The sequence below is a fragment of the Schistocerca serialis genome, chromosome 5 (genome assembly GCF_023864345.2).
Source record: "Schistocerca serialis cubense isolate TAMUIC-IGC-003099 chromosome 5, iqSchSeri2.2, whole genome shotgun sequence".
NCBI lineage: Eukaryota > Metazoa > Arthropoda > Insecta > Orthoptera > Acrididae > Schistocerca > Schistocerca serialis.
Genome location: NC_064642.1, coordinates 60,170,958 through 60,186,623, shown reverse-complemented (window position 1 = coordinate 60,186,623; position 15,666 = coordinate 60,170,958). Strand labels below are relative to the sequence as shown.

The 15,666-nt window shown below is 45.8% G+C and overlaps 1 protein-coding gene and 1 non-coding gene across 4 annotated transcripts in view; one reads left to right on the top strand and one right to left on the bottom strand.

Annotated features, from left to right (window-relative positions):
* Positions 1–15,666, bottom strand: part of LOC126480723 (kinesin-like protein Klp10A) — a 327,696-nt gene that overhangs the window by 152,201 nt on the left and 159,829 nt on the right. The window lies entirely within an intron of this gene.
* Positions 13,904–13,977, top strand: Trnas-cga (transfer RNA serine (anticodon CGA)). The gene has a single exon. It is a non-coding gene; the product is annotated as a tRNA-Ser (tRNA).

The following is a 15,666-nucleotide window of genomic DNA, read 5'->3' as shown; positions in this document are numbered from 1 at the left end:
ATCAGTCCCTTGTTTCAAATAGACTCCATTCTGCTAACGAGACATCTCAGTATAGTCAGAAAAATAAAACGGATTAAGGGGAAACGTAAAAGGGCAGTCACGTTGTCATTAGTAAAAACAAATGAGGGAAGTTGGCAAGAGAACGAACCCAACACTATGCTGAAGCAGCATAGGCAAGACCACCTGTGACTTAAAAGGTACAACTGCTATAATGCAGAAAGTACGTATGGGAATAGAAAAACTAACCAAGCCTTAAAAAGAAGAGGTAAAAACAGAGTAAAAGGGAAAGAAAAGAGTATTCCGGTCAGGGAGGTGAATCGGGAATCTCTGAACACTGCCTACAGTGGGAGACACCCAAACACTCACCGCCCTGCCCCAACACCAGAGGGAGATTAAAAACTTTAAAACTGAGAATAAAAACCACTCTCCCGGAGGAAACCTAGAACCAGACAGACCATCCGGGAATCGTCAGCCAACATCAAAGGTAAAGTGTGGGGGAGTCTGTACTTAGCACGCAGAGCCAAAAGAAGGGGGCATTCAACCAAAATGTGGGCCACTGACTGGAAGGCTCCACAACCACATAGCGGGGGTGGCTCATCACGCAAAAGGAAACCATGGGTCAGCCTGGTATGGCCAATGCGGAGACGACACAGTGTGGTCGAGTCCTTGCGGGAGAGGCTAAAGGAAGAACGCCATGGGCCTGTATTCACCTTAATGGCACGAAGTTTATTAGACAGTGGAGTAGCCTCCCAAGAATTGGCCCATGACTGTGCAAAGTGGGATTTGATGTGAAGCCGTAAATCCGCTGCAGGAGGGGTTACAGAAAACGGGGGGTAAGTAACTGCTCCCCCAGCCAAACGATCAGCGAGCTCATTACCCGGGATACCCACATGGCCCGGGACTCATAGGAAGTCAATGGAACAAGCAGCACGGTGAAGATCAGCGAGATGGTCATGGATGGCAGAGACCAAGGGATGGCGCGAAAAACACCGGTCAATAGCAAGAAGGCCACTCATCGAGTCCGTACATAACAAAACGCGGTTGTGTTGGGATTGTTTAATAAAGGTAAGGGCCCGGGAAATTGCCATCAATTCCGCAGTAAACACCCCACATGAGGGTGGCAGTAGATGATTTTCCGTTCCAACAAAGGACGTGAAGGCATACCCAACATGATCAGCAGATTTAGAGCCATCAGTGTAAAAAACAACAGCATCCCGAAACTCCCATAAAATTTGGCGGAAAAAGGAACGGAACACCACCGGGGGGATGGAATCTTTCGGACCGCGGCGGAGATCCATCCGAATTCGAGGCCGAGGAACTAACCAAGGAGGGGTGGAGGGGAGTGAGTGAGGAAGACAGGACAAAGAAGGAAGCCGAAAATCACGGGTAAGACACGCAAGGCGCAGCCCAACCGGTAAACCCGCCCGAGGGCGGGAGTCAGGCGGGCGACGTCCATGGTTTGGGAACAGGATAGAATAGGAAGGATGAGCGGGAGAAGAACGGATAGTAAGGGCATAAGACACCAGAAGCTGGGACCGCCGAACAGAAAGGGGGGGGATCCCAGCTTCAACCAGGAGACTATCAACAGGGCTAGTAGGGAAGGCACCGGTGGCCAAACGGATACCACGATGGTGGACTGGATCCAGCACGTGCAGCGTGGAAGGAGCAGCTGAACCATAAACTTGACAACCATAGTCCAAACGTGACAGAACTAGAGCACGATAAAGACGGAGGAGGAGGGAACGGTCCGCACCCCAGGAGGAGTGGGCAAGGAAGCGAAGGACATTGAGTTTACGGAAACATCCTACCTTCAGGAGTCTGATATGGGGCAGCCAAGTGAGCTTGTTGTCGAAAAGAAGACCTAGGAAACGAAACTGTGGAACCACAGGCAATCTTTGTGCAGCGAGATAGAGCTCTGGATCAGGGTGGACCGTAGTACGGCGACAGAAGTGGACCACCCGCGATTTTAAAGGAGAGAATTGAAACCCGTGGGAGAGGGTCCATGCAGAGGCACGCCGTATAGCCACCTGGAGCTGCCGTTCTGCAGATGCCATCGAGGAGGAACTAACCCAAATGCAGAAATCATCCACATACAGGGCAGGGGCGACCAAGGGACCGACAGAGGCCACAAGTCCATCGATAGCAATGAGGAAAAGAAGGACACTCAAGACAGAACCCTGTGGGATGCCCGTCTCCTGGGTCCGTGGAGAACTAAAAGCAGTACCAACTCGAACTCTGAATGACCGATGGATCAGGAACTGGCGGATAAAAATCGGGAGTGGGCCCCGAAGACCCCACTGATGAAGGGTTAGTAAGATGTGATGGCGCCAGGCCGTGTCATAGGCCTTGCGAAGGTCAAAAAACACTGCAACCAAATGGCGGCGCTGGGAAAAAGCCTGCCGAACTGCGGATTCCAAGCGAAGCAAATGATCGATTGGAGATCGTCCCTCGCGAAAGCCACACTGGTAAGGGGACAATAGATCCCGAGATTCGAGGACCCAAGTGAGCCGACGGGCTACCAGCCGTTCAAGTAACTTACAACCAACATTGGTCAAACTAATTGGCCGATAGCTGTCAACAGATAGGGGGTTCTGACCAGGCTTAAGGACAGGAACCACAATGCTATCCCTCCACTGAGAAGGGAAGTCACCCTGGAGCCAGATACGGTTAAACACCCGAAGAAGATGGTGCCGTTGTGGAGCACTGAGATGTTGAAGCAGCTGGTTATGAATGGAATCTGGGCCAGGAGCCGTATCATGAGAAGCAGATAGAGCAGAAAGAAATTCCCATTCAGTGAAAGGTTCGTTGTAAGATTCTGACTCACAAGTGGTGAAACATAAGGTGACAGCTTCAGCCTGCTGTTTTTGATGAAGGAAAGCAGCTGGATAGGAGGCCGACGCTGATGCCACTGCAAAATGGGTCGCAAGATGTTCTGCGAGAACTAATGGGTCCGTACAAATGCCATCTGGGAGGTGAAGGCCTGGGAGGGTGGACTGCCGATGGCAACCTTGGAGAGAGCGAAGTGTAGCCCATACCCGTGACAGAGGGACAGTGGAACCAAGGGAAGAAACGAATCGTTCCCAACATATCCGCTTGCTCTGTTTGATTAAATAACGGGCTTTAGCGCGAAGGCGCTTAAAGGTAGAAAGGCTGGCTACAGATGGGTGCCTCTTAAAGTGTTGCAAAGCTCGACGGCGATCACGGATGGCAATGGCAATGGCCGTACTCCACCACGGGACTTGCCGACGACGAAATTGTCCAGATGAGCGCGGGACAGCAAGGTTAGCAGCGCGAACAATCGCGTCAGACACGTCACGTAGGACGTCATCAATACAACCCGACAAAGAGGGAGAAAACACAACCTGTGCAGTGTATAGAGGCCAATCGGCGCGGTGGAAAGACCAACGAGGTAACCTCTCCATCGGAGAGCGGGAAGGGAGCGTGATAATCAACGGGAAATGGTCACTATCACAAAGGTCGTCGTGTGGCGACCAGTGTAATGAAGGGAGGAGAGAGGGAGAAGAAAGAGAAAGATCAATGGCAGAAAAGGTACCATGACCAGCACTGAAATGAGTAGGGGAGCCATCATTAAGAAGGCACAGGTCGTGGTCTGCAATAAATTGGTCGATAAGAAGACCTCGTCTAGATGGAAAGGCACTGCCCCACAAAGGATGATGAGCATTAAAATCCCCAAGGAGGAGGAAGGGAGGAGGAAGTTGCTGAAGAAGGGTGGTTAAGGCAGCAGGTGTAAGAGTCCTGTCAGGAGGGAGATAAAGATTGCAAACTGTGACTGCAGAGTCTAAGTGGACCCTAACAGCAACCGCTTCCAATGTAGTTTGGAGAGGAATCCACGTGCTAGCAATGTCTGTACGGACCAACGTACAAACGCCACCAGAAGCCCGCAAGGGTCCGACCCGATTTCGACAGAAAACACGGAACCCACGGAGGGTCGGTGAGTGACCATCAGTAAAATGAGATTCCTGGAGAACCACACAAGCTGCTGAGTAGGACGAAAGAAGGGATTTCAATTCCGGAAGGTGACGATAGTAGCCATTACAATTCCATTGGAGAACCACAGAACGATGGTTTAAATGAGGGCTGAACACGCTAAATCCAGTCATACCGCCGGGTCCCCACCCGTCACCGACAAGGAGGGGGCGACATCCATAAACGACAGGTCAGAATCCGGTTGTGAAGCCGGGGAAGGGACCTCCGGTGACACCAGAGGCTCTTTGTCCCGGGACTTATGTTTCTTCTTCTTTTCAGGCTGAGATCGAGGAGGGCTGTGTGGCATAATGGAGCCAGCTGCAGCAAGATCAGGAACAGAAAGAGACCGGGCGACCTGGGGGCCGATAGACCGCGGCTCTCGCGGTCGCCGCGCTGCAGCAGACCTTTGACCTGGAAGGTGCCGGGAAGGGGCATCCCGGGAGAGGCGCCCTTGACCGGCAGACGCCGAAGGAGTGGGACACTTCTCCGGCTGGGGAGGGGGAGCGGCGCCCAGAGGAGAAGGTGTGGGAGCCGCAGGGGAGGGGGGAAGGAGAGGGGTCCGGGACGGGGGTAAGGAAGGGGGAGGAAGGGATGAAGATGTAACCAAGGCGTAACTAGATGTCATGGACACAGGGTGCAATCGTGCATATTTCTTACGGGCCTCTGTGTAGCTTAAACGATCAAGAGACTTATACGCCTGTATCTTTTTTTCTTTCTTATAGACTGGGCAATCTGCTGAACGTGGAGAATGACTACCGTGACAATTTACACATACAGGAGGGGGAACACAGGGACTCCCCTCATGGAGTGGACGTCCACAGTCACCACAGAGAGGGTCCTGGGTACAGCGAGAAGACATGTGGCCAAAACGCAAGCACTTAAAACACCGCATAGGAGGTGGGATGTACGGCTTCACATCACAGCGATAGACCATAATCTTAACTTTCTCAGGAAGGGTATCCCCTTCAAAGGCCAGGATAAAGGCACCAGTATCAATACGATTATCCTTAGGACCCCTCTGAACACGCCGAACAAAGTGAACACCCCGCCGTCCGAGATTGTCCCGAAGTTCCTCATCAGTTTGAAGGATGAGGTCTCTGTGAAAAATCACACCTTGTACCATATTTAGAGACTGGTGAGGGGTAATGGACACGGGAATTGTGCCAAGATGGGTACAGGCACGAAGGGCCGCAGATTGGGCAGCCGAAGCAGTTTTTATCAGTAATGAACCCGACCGCATCTTGCTCAGGGAGTCCACTTCGCCGAACTTGTCTTCAATGTGTTCCACAAAGAATAAAGGTTTGACACTGGTGAAAGTATCTCTATCAGTCCTGGTGCAAACTAGATAACGGGGGAAAGGTTTTGCCCCTAGACGACGGGCCTGACCCTCCTCCCAGGGGGTAGCCACGGAAGGGAAGGCCGAAGGGGCAAGAGAAGCAGCACTTGAGGAATCAGTACCACGCAGAGAGACGGCCGCAGAAGAGCGGCCAGAGGTTTGGACCCTTATGCGTTTCATCTGCATAGCGTCCGCCCTGATACCACCCACTCCGATCAGGGGCTCTCCTCACGGGCGCCACCCAGCCACAGCAAGGGCCGTCTGGCACGGCGGCCATTGCCGGGAGTTCCGATGCTCCAGGATGACGAGCAACCACTCCAAGGCATGCATGAGGAGGTCACAGCTCAGGTATCAGAAGTGTGATCCCTGTGTGTTCAGGGGGCTCAACCAAAAGGGTACATAGCGACCCCACCACACGGGCTGGCTACCGTGCTGGCTATGCACCCTAGCATCAGACAACGACGTAGAAGAAAAGGTGGAATATACTAGGAGGGCACACGTCGGAGACACTAGGTAAGGTGCTCTTCCCCAAATGGCTCACACTACGGAAGAGAAATTTTGGAATGGAGGTCAAACCCCAGAGGGGGACCAAGGAATGCCAAAAGGAGGAGATGATTACGCAACAAAGCCAGAGTGTAAAACCAACAGAACCAGGAGGATAGCGGGAGCCAACATAAGCAAGGACACCAATAGAGGGAGAGGAGAGGGCGAGGGGAAAGGGGTATGGAGGGGAAAGGAGGGGAAGGGAAAGGAAATGCAGCCCGGGAGAGAAAGAAGGCTGCAATGGCTCGGGGCCCCGTGCTCGCCACGCACGTATCCACAAAAGAGTTGTGGACCCCCTGGGGGGATCACTCAGAGAAACTGCAAGCACAATCGCCATTTCACAAGACCGTGTGGGTCACATTATTGCTTTGCTTGGCTATCGGAAAATCTGTGCACGATGGTTACCCCGGATGCTGACTCCTGAATTGAAAGCGCACAGACTTGAAATTTGCCAGGAACGCCTCTCGCGTTACGAGAATGAACGTGACGCCCTTCTCCATTCAACTGTGACAGGAGACGAAACGTCGGTACACCATCACGACCCGGAGATGAAACGTCGGTCTCAATGGAATATAGACACTAAGACTCGCTCCAGAAAAAGAAATTCAAGGCGCAGCCCTCAACTGGAAAAATCATGGCCACAGTGTTCTGGGACGCAGATGGTGTTACCCATGTCTATTTCCTTGATCGTGGAGCAACAATAAATTCAGAGCGTAACATCACAACGCTGCGAACTCTGAAACGACGGCTAACAAGGATCCGAAAGGAAAAGGGAAATGTTTTCCTGCAGCACGAGTTTGCCAAACCACACACTTCACGTGCCACCACAGCAGAACTTCAGGGACTGAATCTCACCACTTTACGGCATCCTCCATTACCGCTATGGAGGCCGCCTTCTGGTGGTATGATCGCACTACTTTTTTAGTCCAGATTTAGCACCGTCTGACTTCCATCTGTTACCGATAATGAAAGCCGATCTGCAGGGACATCATAAAGCTTCTGATGAAGTCGTTGAGAGAACTGTGAGACTGTGGTTGGGAAAACAGCGTCGACTTCTTCCGTGATGGCTTCAGAAAACTTGTTCCTCGTTGGCAGAAATGTATCCAATTGGCTGGTGATTATTGGTAATTAAAGATCACATTCTAAGGATTATTTCTGCGTTTGATTTATTACAATATTCCCATCCAAACCCAATTAACGAAGAGGGAGGCATTACTTTTTATTCAGTCCTCGTACACAGTCTTTAACGAAACCCCAGAGAAAGAAATGCAGTGGTGTCAAGTCTAGCGAGTGAGGCGTTCATGGGACTAGCCCTTCAAGGCCAATCCACCGACTTGGGAAGAGATTGTCGAGGAAGCCTCTAACTTCCGTGACGAATGAGGCGATGCACCGTCTTGTTGATAGTAAATCATCTCATCTGTCACCTTCATCGGTCTGTGGGATTAAGAAGTTTTCCAGCATATCGAGATATACTATACCCGTGAAGAAAGTGGCCGGACACTGTTTCGTGTAGATCTGAAAACAACAATGGATTAATTAGCAAGAAGAATGGTAATGCGCTGCGAGTTACTTGAACTGTTTGTCCGTTTGCAATATTACAGACGGAGAAGATTAGCCAATGCTCTACGGTATACGGCCACTGAACGTATATTGCACTGTTTCTGTTACGTAACTTACCAATGTCGGGGAACCATGCAATCTGCTTCGATGATCTTTTGATCTTCTGAAGGGGGATGAAAATAATTTTTTTATTTTTCGCCAGAAGGCCATAAGCATTTTACGCGATTTTGTAAAATGTTATGCCCAATTTGTTTTGAATTTCACGCGCACGCAGAGGTCACCTACGTGCAGTCTGTGACGATGTAGGCACGTTACACAGAGCACTACTGTCATGGCAGATGCCCAGGAAAGAAGCGTTGTCTAAAACAACAGCATGCCTCTGAACTGTTTTCTCCATGGAGAACTGCTGCTTCCGTTTCTCGATGCCGAGTTGAAGCTAAAACCTAACAACGATAGATTTAACAAGCCAGAATGTCAAACGTCAGTTGGTAGCTGATTTGTGCACTGCACAGTTAAGTCTTCGCCTAGATTACGCTAGTTTTTTCTGCATCTGGTTTGTAAATGGGTGGATATACTAAATTTTGTTATGCTGAATGCACCGGTAAAATCAGTTTTTCTCTATGACGTCACGTCTCTTAGATACACAGCAGAATAAAAAATGGTAATAGCGAAAACTGACGCAATTAAGTCAAACTAAAATACACATTCAGAACGTTTGAAATGAACACTATTTTATATATGGGCATGATGTCAATAAAAGTCCAAATTAGTTCAGAAGGTATTTTCACATTTAATCGTCTCTGGATTTGAAAAATGCGACGACGGAGCTCTTCTTTTGTTTGCCGTTTCATCACTCTCCCTAACAAGGCCTCAGCAGTAGTTGCCCTTCATCTTAGAGTTCCAATGTCCTTGGTAACGGTGTTCCATGGTAAGAATGTCTTTGTGAAACCGTTCACCTTTCTCATCGCTTACGGCTCCCAAATTTTCCGAAAAGAAATCAAGGTGAGAATGTAAAAAGTGAATTTTAAGCGACATTCTACACCCCTTGTTTTTTATAGTTGTCCAACAGATCACTCACAATGGTAAATAGTTTTTGTCTTTTCTGTTACCCAAAAATCCCTTCACATTTGCTTTAAAAGGAGACCAATCAGCTTATTCGATATCTGAGAGTTTGGTGTCGAAGGTTGGATCTCTCAACAATTTTCTTACTTGTGGTCCAACAAATATACCCTCTTTCAGCTTTGCCTCAATTTGGGAAACTTTTCTTTTAGATTACTGAAAGCCTCACCTTCTTTACCCAGAGCTTTTACAAAGTCCTTGATAAGGCCCAACGTGACGTGAAGGGGACGCAAAATGATTTTCTCGGTCTCAAGCTATGGGGTATTTCTCACATTTATGTTTCCAGGAACATGTGACTTCCTTATAGGCCATTCCTTGACTGTATAGTGGTTCTTGGTGTCACGGCTGTCCCAAAGGCACAAAAAGCAGCTGTATTTCGTGAATCAAACCCATAAGGAGTGCAACCACTTTTAAATCACAGCAAGGCTGCCATTCATGATACTTATATTGGTTGCCTCTAGCAGCAAAGTCATGGTTTCGTAAGTTTCTTCCATGTCTACAGCGTAAGCCAAAGGTACCAATGGAAATGCACTGCCATTATGCAGTAGTGCTACTTTCAAGCTGGTTTTACTGGAGTCATTAAATAGTCGTCACTCCTGTGGATTATGTTGTATACCTAGGCGTACTATCAGACCACTGACATCTCTACATACACACATTGAATTCTGCATATCGAAATATTGAGCGTAGGTAGTACCTCTTGATCTGAAATAGAAAATTTTTGTCCCTGGAGCTAGACGGTTCCGTTGTTGCAGTCTAGATCCCGAGAGTCATCTTGCTGTTTCGAAAGTTTTAGATCGCGAACCAAATAGATCAATTCCTTTTGATTAAAGAACTAAGGCGAAGTGTCATGATGTTGAGGGCAGTACTCTTCTATATGTTCAATAGTTTCAGATTCACTTGATATGGTGTCTGGTTCCGTGACTTTCAAGTTACAGACAGGAACAGGCAATCATCATGGGGCACAGGAAAATGCACTGAAGATACATTTGGATACTCTATTTTACGTCTAGTTTTGTTTGGATGTCCCGAAATATTTGTAAGACAGAAGCAACAGTATGAGCGATGGTATTTAGGTCCTTACCACACCATCGGTACAGCGAATGCCATGGCTCGGCGTTTTTCTTTCAACCACTCGGTTAAGGTTGTAGTACAGGTTATGCAGGCAACATGAGGTGCAAAATTTTTATCTTTATCACCTACAGGACAATCAAAATACAATTTATATGCCTTCTTAACCAAATCAGTGATTGGTTTTCCTTGGGATTTTGGAGTGAATTTCCCACACACATAACAAAAGTTGTCGGGGTGGTTTGGACAGCAACGAGATTTACTAGTTGCCATTTTTCTTAGTGTAAATTTTAAACACAAAAAAGTTGCACTATCTTTCACAGGAAAGACTCACTGAGGATCTCTTTCATACCACTGGATTACCACATCAACCATTTTCTGATGATTTGTAGCTCTTCTATTTCTCCTTAGCAAATAAAAAACAATAAAAAAACAGAAGATCAGCAAAAAGCTAAATACTGAATAGAAAACTAAAAATCCTTTAAAAATTCAAAAATGGTACGTGTTAGAACATTTTGAAAGGTATATTCAAATTCTACACACCAAAATACATCCTAATTGATGTATCACATCCCAGATGCAAAATGGCTGTTGACTAGCGTTACTGACAAAGACCTGCTTATACGATAACTTGTTGGCGCAATGTCGTAATCCCAGCATCTTTCACTAAAACATATCAAGGAAGGAACTCGTTTGCTGAGCTTTCAGTAAACTTTTCTGCTACAGGTAGAAGTACCAGTAACAGCCCTGAAGGAATACAAAAAGATGTGCGCTGAAGTGGGTAATAACCCATATACAATATTCCGTTATAGTTCCATAATTTCTCAGACGTAACTGTGTCACAAAAATCACCTGACACGACGTAATTCTGATGCTTACAAGGACTAGTCTTCGGTATGTTCGTACGAACTAGTGTTATTTCCTTACACTAACATTGACTCCAGCTCTCCCCCGACCACGCATTCCACAATCTCTAAGCAACCTCGTCGTACACGTTCCCGTACCGTTTCTATTTCCGTCTTCCAGTTTACGTTCGGTGCAGGGACCGACGAAGCATTAAGACCCTGCCTTTCAAATCCATAGACGTCCTTTTCGTGTTACAAAACGCACTGTGTACATGCCGGAAACTCAGGCGCACGAATTCTAGTAATTATGAAACCTCTAATTAGGCTACTGGTTTCCACGCCTCCGTAGCGTCTTCTTCAGGCACCTATACGGTTACAACAATGAATAAAATAAGTTCAGTAATACAACAAAACTGATAGATCAGATAGGTACAAGTCAATAATTATAAATTAAAAATAGTATGAGCAACAGTAGTTCATAGACATAAGGTATGAGCGTAACAGGTCTTAAGACAATTATAGAACACAATAGTGTCATTGTAATGGGAAGTAGCAAACCTACATATTCAACGTCCAAGACATGAAACATTTAGTAAGAAATTACAAATAAGGAATAGCAAAAAGACGTAATAGGAATGGTCATACTGTATGAGAAATAGATACAAAGCAGTAGTGGAAAATAATAATTAACCGCAAGGTAAAACGGTTTGTTTTGTTTAAGGGCGCTAAAACAATTAAGGTCATACGCGCCGAAACATAGTTTATGGTACGATTGTGTATTATTTGTGCGTATACAGTCCTGCGTTAGACTATTTAACATTGCGGTTAATTGTTATTTTTTAGTACTACTACTACATGTATTTCTCATACACCATCTTTTTACGCTGACTCTGTTACATCTTCTTTATGCTATTTCTGATTTCCTATTGAATGTTTCAAACCATGGACGTCGAATATGTAGATTTACTAGATCCCATTACAATGACTCCATGGTATTTCATAGTTATCTTAATAGACCTGACGAACTCATACCTTAGGTCTACGAACTATTGTTGCTCATTTGTAGTAGGTTGGTGCATACGTTCGTAGCATTTTGGTTTTGTCATTTGGAGACAGTGAGTGGAGCGGCGAAGTCCAAAAAATGGAGTGCCAAGTGGAGAAATCTGAACACTCCCTACATTTTTCTTTTTGAACTCAATACAAAGGTGACAGCAGCTGAGGCAGCCCAAAACATTTGCGCCGTGCATGGGGATGCCATTGGGCAGAGCACAGCAAAAAAATGGTTTTCTCGTTTCAGGGAGAATGGTTTTGACATTAAGTACGCTGCACGTTCAAAAGACCTTTGGGATTTGATGAACATCGTTTGAACAAATTAATCATCCCAATCTGAATACGTAACCATAGATTACACATGGTTTAAATTCAAATAAATACCATGGAAATCTGGCAGAAAAAACCCAGAGAGATTCTGGTCGTATGTGAAGTACACCAGCGGAAAGAAACAATCAGTATCTGGGATGCGCAATAACTATGTCGATTCTACTGATGACAGTGGCACTATAGTAGAGTTCCTTCCACAAACAACGACGAAGTAAATATTCGAGAATTTGAACCAAGAACAGCTGCCAACGTAACTTTGAAGTAGATATCCTCGGTGTGACTAAGCAGGTTAAAACACAAAGTTAACGCCTCGGGTCCTGATTGTGTATCAGTCAGGTTCCTCTCAGAGTACGCTCATACAATAAGCTCTGAATTTACAATCCTATGCAACTGATCGCTCTTTAAAATCGTACCTAAAAACTGATGAGTTGCACAAGCCACGCCATGCCAAAGAAAGGAAATAGGAGCACTCTGCTGAATTATCGCTAACGTCGATTTGCAGTAGAATTTTGGAACGTGTGTGTTTGAACAACATCAGTTACCTCAAACAAAACGATTTATTGACAAGTAGCCAACACGGATTCAGAAAATAGCGTTCTTATGAAACACAACCAGCTCTTTATTCTGGCGACGTAATGAGAGCTATTGACAGGAGATGTCAAACTGATTCCATATTTTTAGATTTCCTGATGGCTTTTGACACCTTACTTCACAAGCGACTTATAATCGAACTGAGTGCCTATGGACTATCGTTTCAGTTGAGACTGGATTCGTGACACTCTCTCAGGAAGGTCACAATACGTGGTAACTGACAAAGTCATCGAGCAAAACAAGAAATATCTGGCGTTCCCCAAAGAAGTGTAATAGGCCCTCTGCTGTTTCTGAGCTACATAAACGATTTATGAGACAGAGTAGGACTCAGGTTGTTTGCAGGTGATCAAAATAAATTGCAAAACGATTGACAAGCTATCTTATGGTGCAAAACGTGACAGTGTGAAATCATCCACATGAGTTCCAAAATGAATCCGCTAAATTTCGGTTATACGGTACATCACATAAATCCAAAGGCTGTAAATTCAACTAAATGCTAATGTATTGCAATTACGAATAACAAATTTAAACGCTCACATAGATAAAGTTGTGGGTACAGTAAACCAAAGACTACGATTTATTGCCAGCCGGAGTGGCCTTGCGGCTCTAGGCGCTGCAGTCTGGAGCCGAGCGGCCGCTACGATCTTAGGTTCGAATCCTGCCTCGGGCATGAATGTGTGCGATGTCCTTAGGTTAGTTAGGTTTAATTAGTTCTCAGTTCTAGGCTAATGACGACCTCAGAAGTTAAGTCGCATAGTGCTCAGAGCCATTTGACTACGATTTATTGCAGAACACAGAGAAAATGCAACACGTCTACTAAAGAGGCTGCCTACACTACACGCATGGACGTCATCTGGAGTTTTGCTATGCAGTGTGGGGGTCCGCGTCAGATGCGATCCACGAAGACACCGAAAAAGTTAGAACAAGGGCGGCTCGTTTTGCACTATTGCAAAATTGGAGTCCGCCACATACATGAAACGTGAAATGGTGATGCAATAATTAAAACCAAGGCGTTTTTCGTTGCGGAAAGACGATCTCATGAAATTTCAATTCCCATCTTTCTCGACAAAACTGTGAAAATCTTTTGTTGGTGCCCACCTACATTGGGAGAAATGATCAAAATAAGAGAAATCACATCCCGCAAAAAAAAGATTTAAATGTTCAGGCTTTTCCTCGCGCTGTTCGAGAGTGGGACGGTAGAGAAATAGTTTTAAGGTGGTTTGATGAACCCTCTGCCAGGCACTCAATTGTCAATTGCATGGTATTCATGTAGATGTGGATCACTGGTTTTATAATGAGATTTTCACTCTGCAGCGGAGTGTGCGCTGATGTGAAACTTCCTGGCAGATTAAAACTGTGCGCCCGGCCGAGACTCGAACTCGGGACCTTTGCAGGAGAGCTTCTGTAAAGTTTGGAAGGTAGGAGACGAGGTACTGGCAGAAGTAAAGCTGTGATTACCGGGCGTGAGTCGTGCTTCGGTAGCTCAGTGGTAGAGCACTTGCCCGCGAAAGGCAAAGGTCCCGAGTTCGAGTCTCGGCCGGGCACACAGTTTTAATCTGCCAGGAAGTTTCACTGGTTCTATGTCTGTGTACTCCACAACTGGCAAATGTGATGAACTGTGATCATTCCACCATATGGCGACATTTGCATGCAACGGGGCAGGTTCAAAAATCGGGTTTATAGGTACCGCATGCTCTACGCCAAATTCATAAAAATCAGCGGGTGGCCACTTGTGCAATCCTGCTTGCTCGTCATCAATTGGTTCATGAGCAACATCGACTATTCCTATCCTGTACATCGTTATTATTGACGAGAAATGGTGTCTTTATGCTAACATAAGAAGGTAGGTATGGTTAAGCATAAACAAAGCAGCAACTCACGAGGTCCTGCGCTCACTTACAAAAGGTAATGTTATGCATCTGGTGGAACGGAGGCGGTATGGTGCACTACGAATTGCTACCCCGAGGTGTAACCTCAACTGCTGACATTTACTGGCAACGCTGAGTCGTCTTACGCATGCAATCCAAGAACGGCGACCAGGAAGACTACGTGAAGTGATGCTACTGCACAACGCCCGCCCGCCCGCGTTTTTGCTAGACTGACAAAAAACACTATACTGGAGTTGGATAGGGAAGTCATTCCGTATTCATTTTTATTCACCTGGTATTGCAACCTCAGATCTGCCCCTTTCCGCGCTCTAACAGCCTTCAACGAACTTTCTTTCCGGATGAAAATGCGTTCGACAAATTCTTCGCCTCAAAACCACGTGATTTCTGCAGTTGGGCAATCGAAAAGTTACCCAGCGTTAGCAGATTGTATATAATGAAGAAGAATATATTATTGATAGCAATGTATTCTTTGTTGTGTTTGTTAAACTTATGGAAAAAACGCAAAGAACTGAAGCACAACGCTAGTAGTTGACAATTATTTACTTTTATCTATTAAATGTAACATTTTTATTATATTATCGAATTTTTTATACTTTGTTTTAAGCATTTTTGCAACCATATAGATGCCTGAAGATTGCTACTGAGCTGAGGAGTTTGAACCAATAGCCTAAATAATGTTGTGTCTAGGGGAAAAAAAAGCACATGCTATTTAAATGGCAATTCTGGTATTTGTGTTTATTAGAAATGAAAATCTGAATCGTAGAACACGAAGGCAAAGACAGGACTAAAAAACGACTACACGTCAATCCTAATCGATGGAAGGAAAGAGCGCCAAAAGCAAAGGAGAAAGGTCCACAAAATATGCCATAGAGAAACGGGGGTCCTAAACTACAGACTAAACTTCCTTCGCCATATTGCTACGGCGGATAAAAAGTAAAACGCGGGCGACAGGCAGTGCCTCGTTAGTTAAAACGGCCAATGAGTCACGACGGCAAAAATAAATGAGAACGTACTGTGTGTTAACTGTAAGACGGCAGAGTTGTGACGAAGGGGGATGAGCCGTTGGAGGAGGGGGGGGGGGGGGAGGGGAACGACAAGGAACGCCTACCAGTTGCTTACACTAAAGCAGACTAAAGGCTTGGAAGTAAAACTCGCTTTAAGTGTTGTTCGTAAACGAAACTGAAATCGTTATGTACATTAAAATCTATATATATCTACTATTTTTTTGAATTTGGAAATGTACTGTAATATGAATGTGTTTCTAAATAATACAGTAACCAGTGGTGTTTCCATACAAAGCAATACGGTAGCAAGGAAAAATGAAATATAAGGTAATTCGGACGAA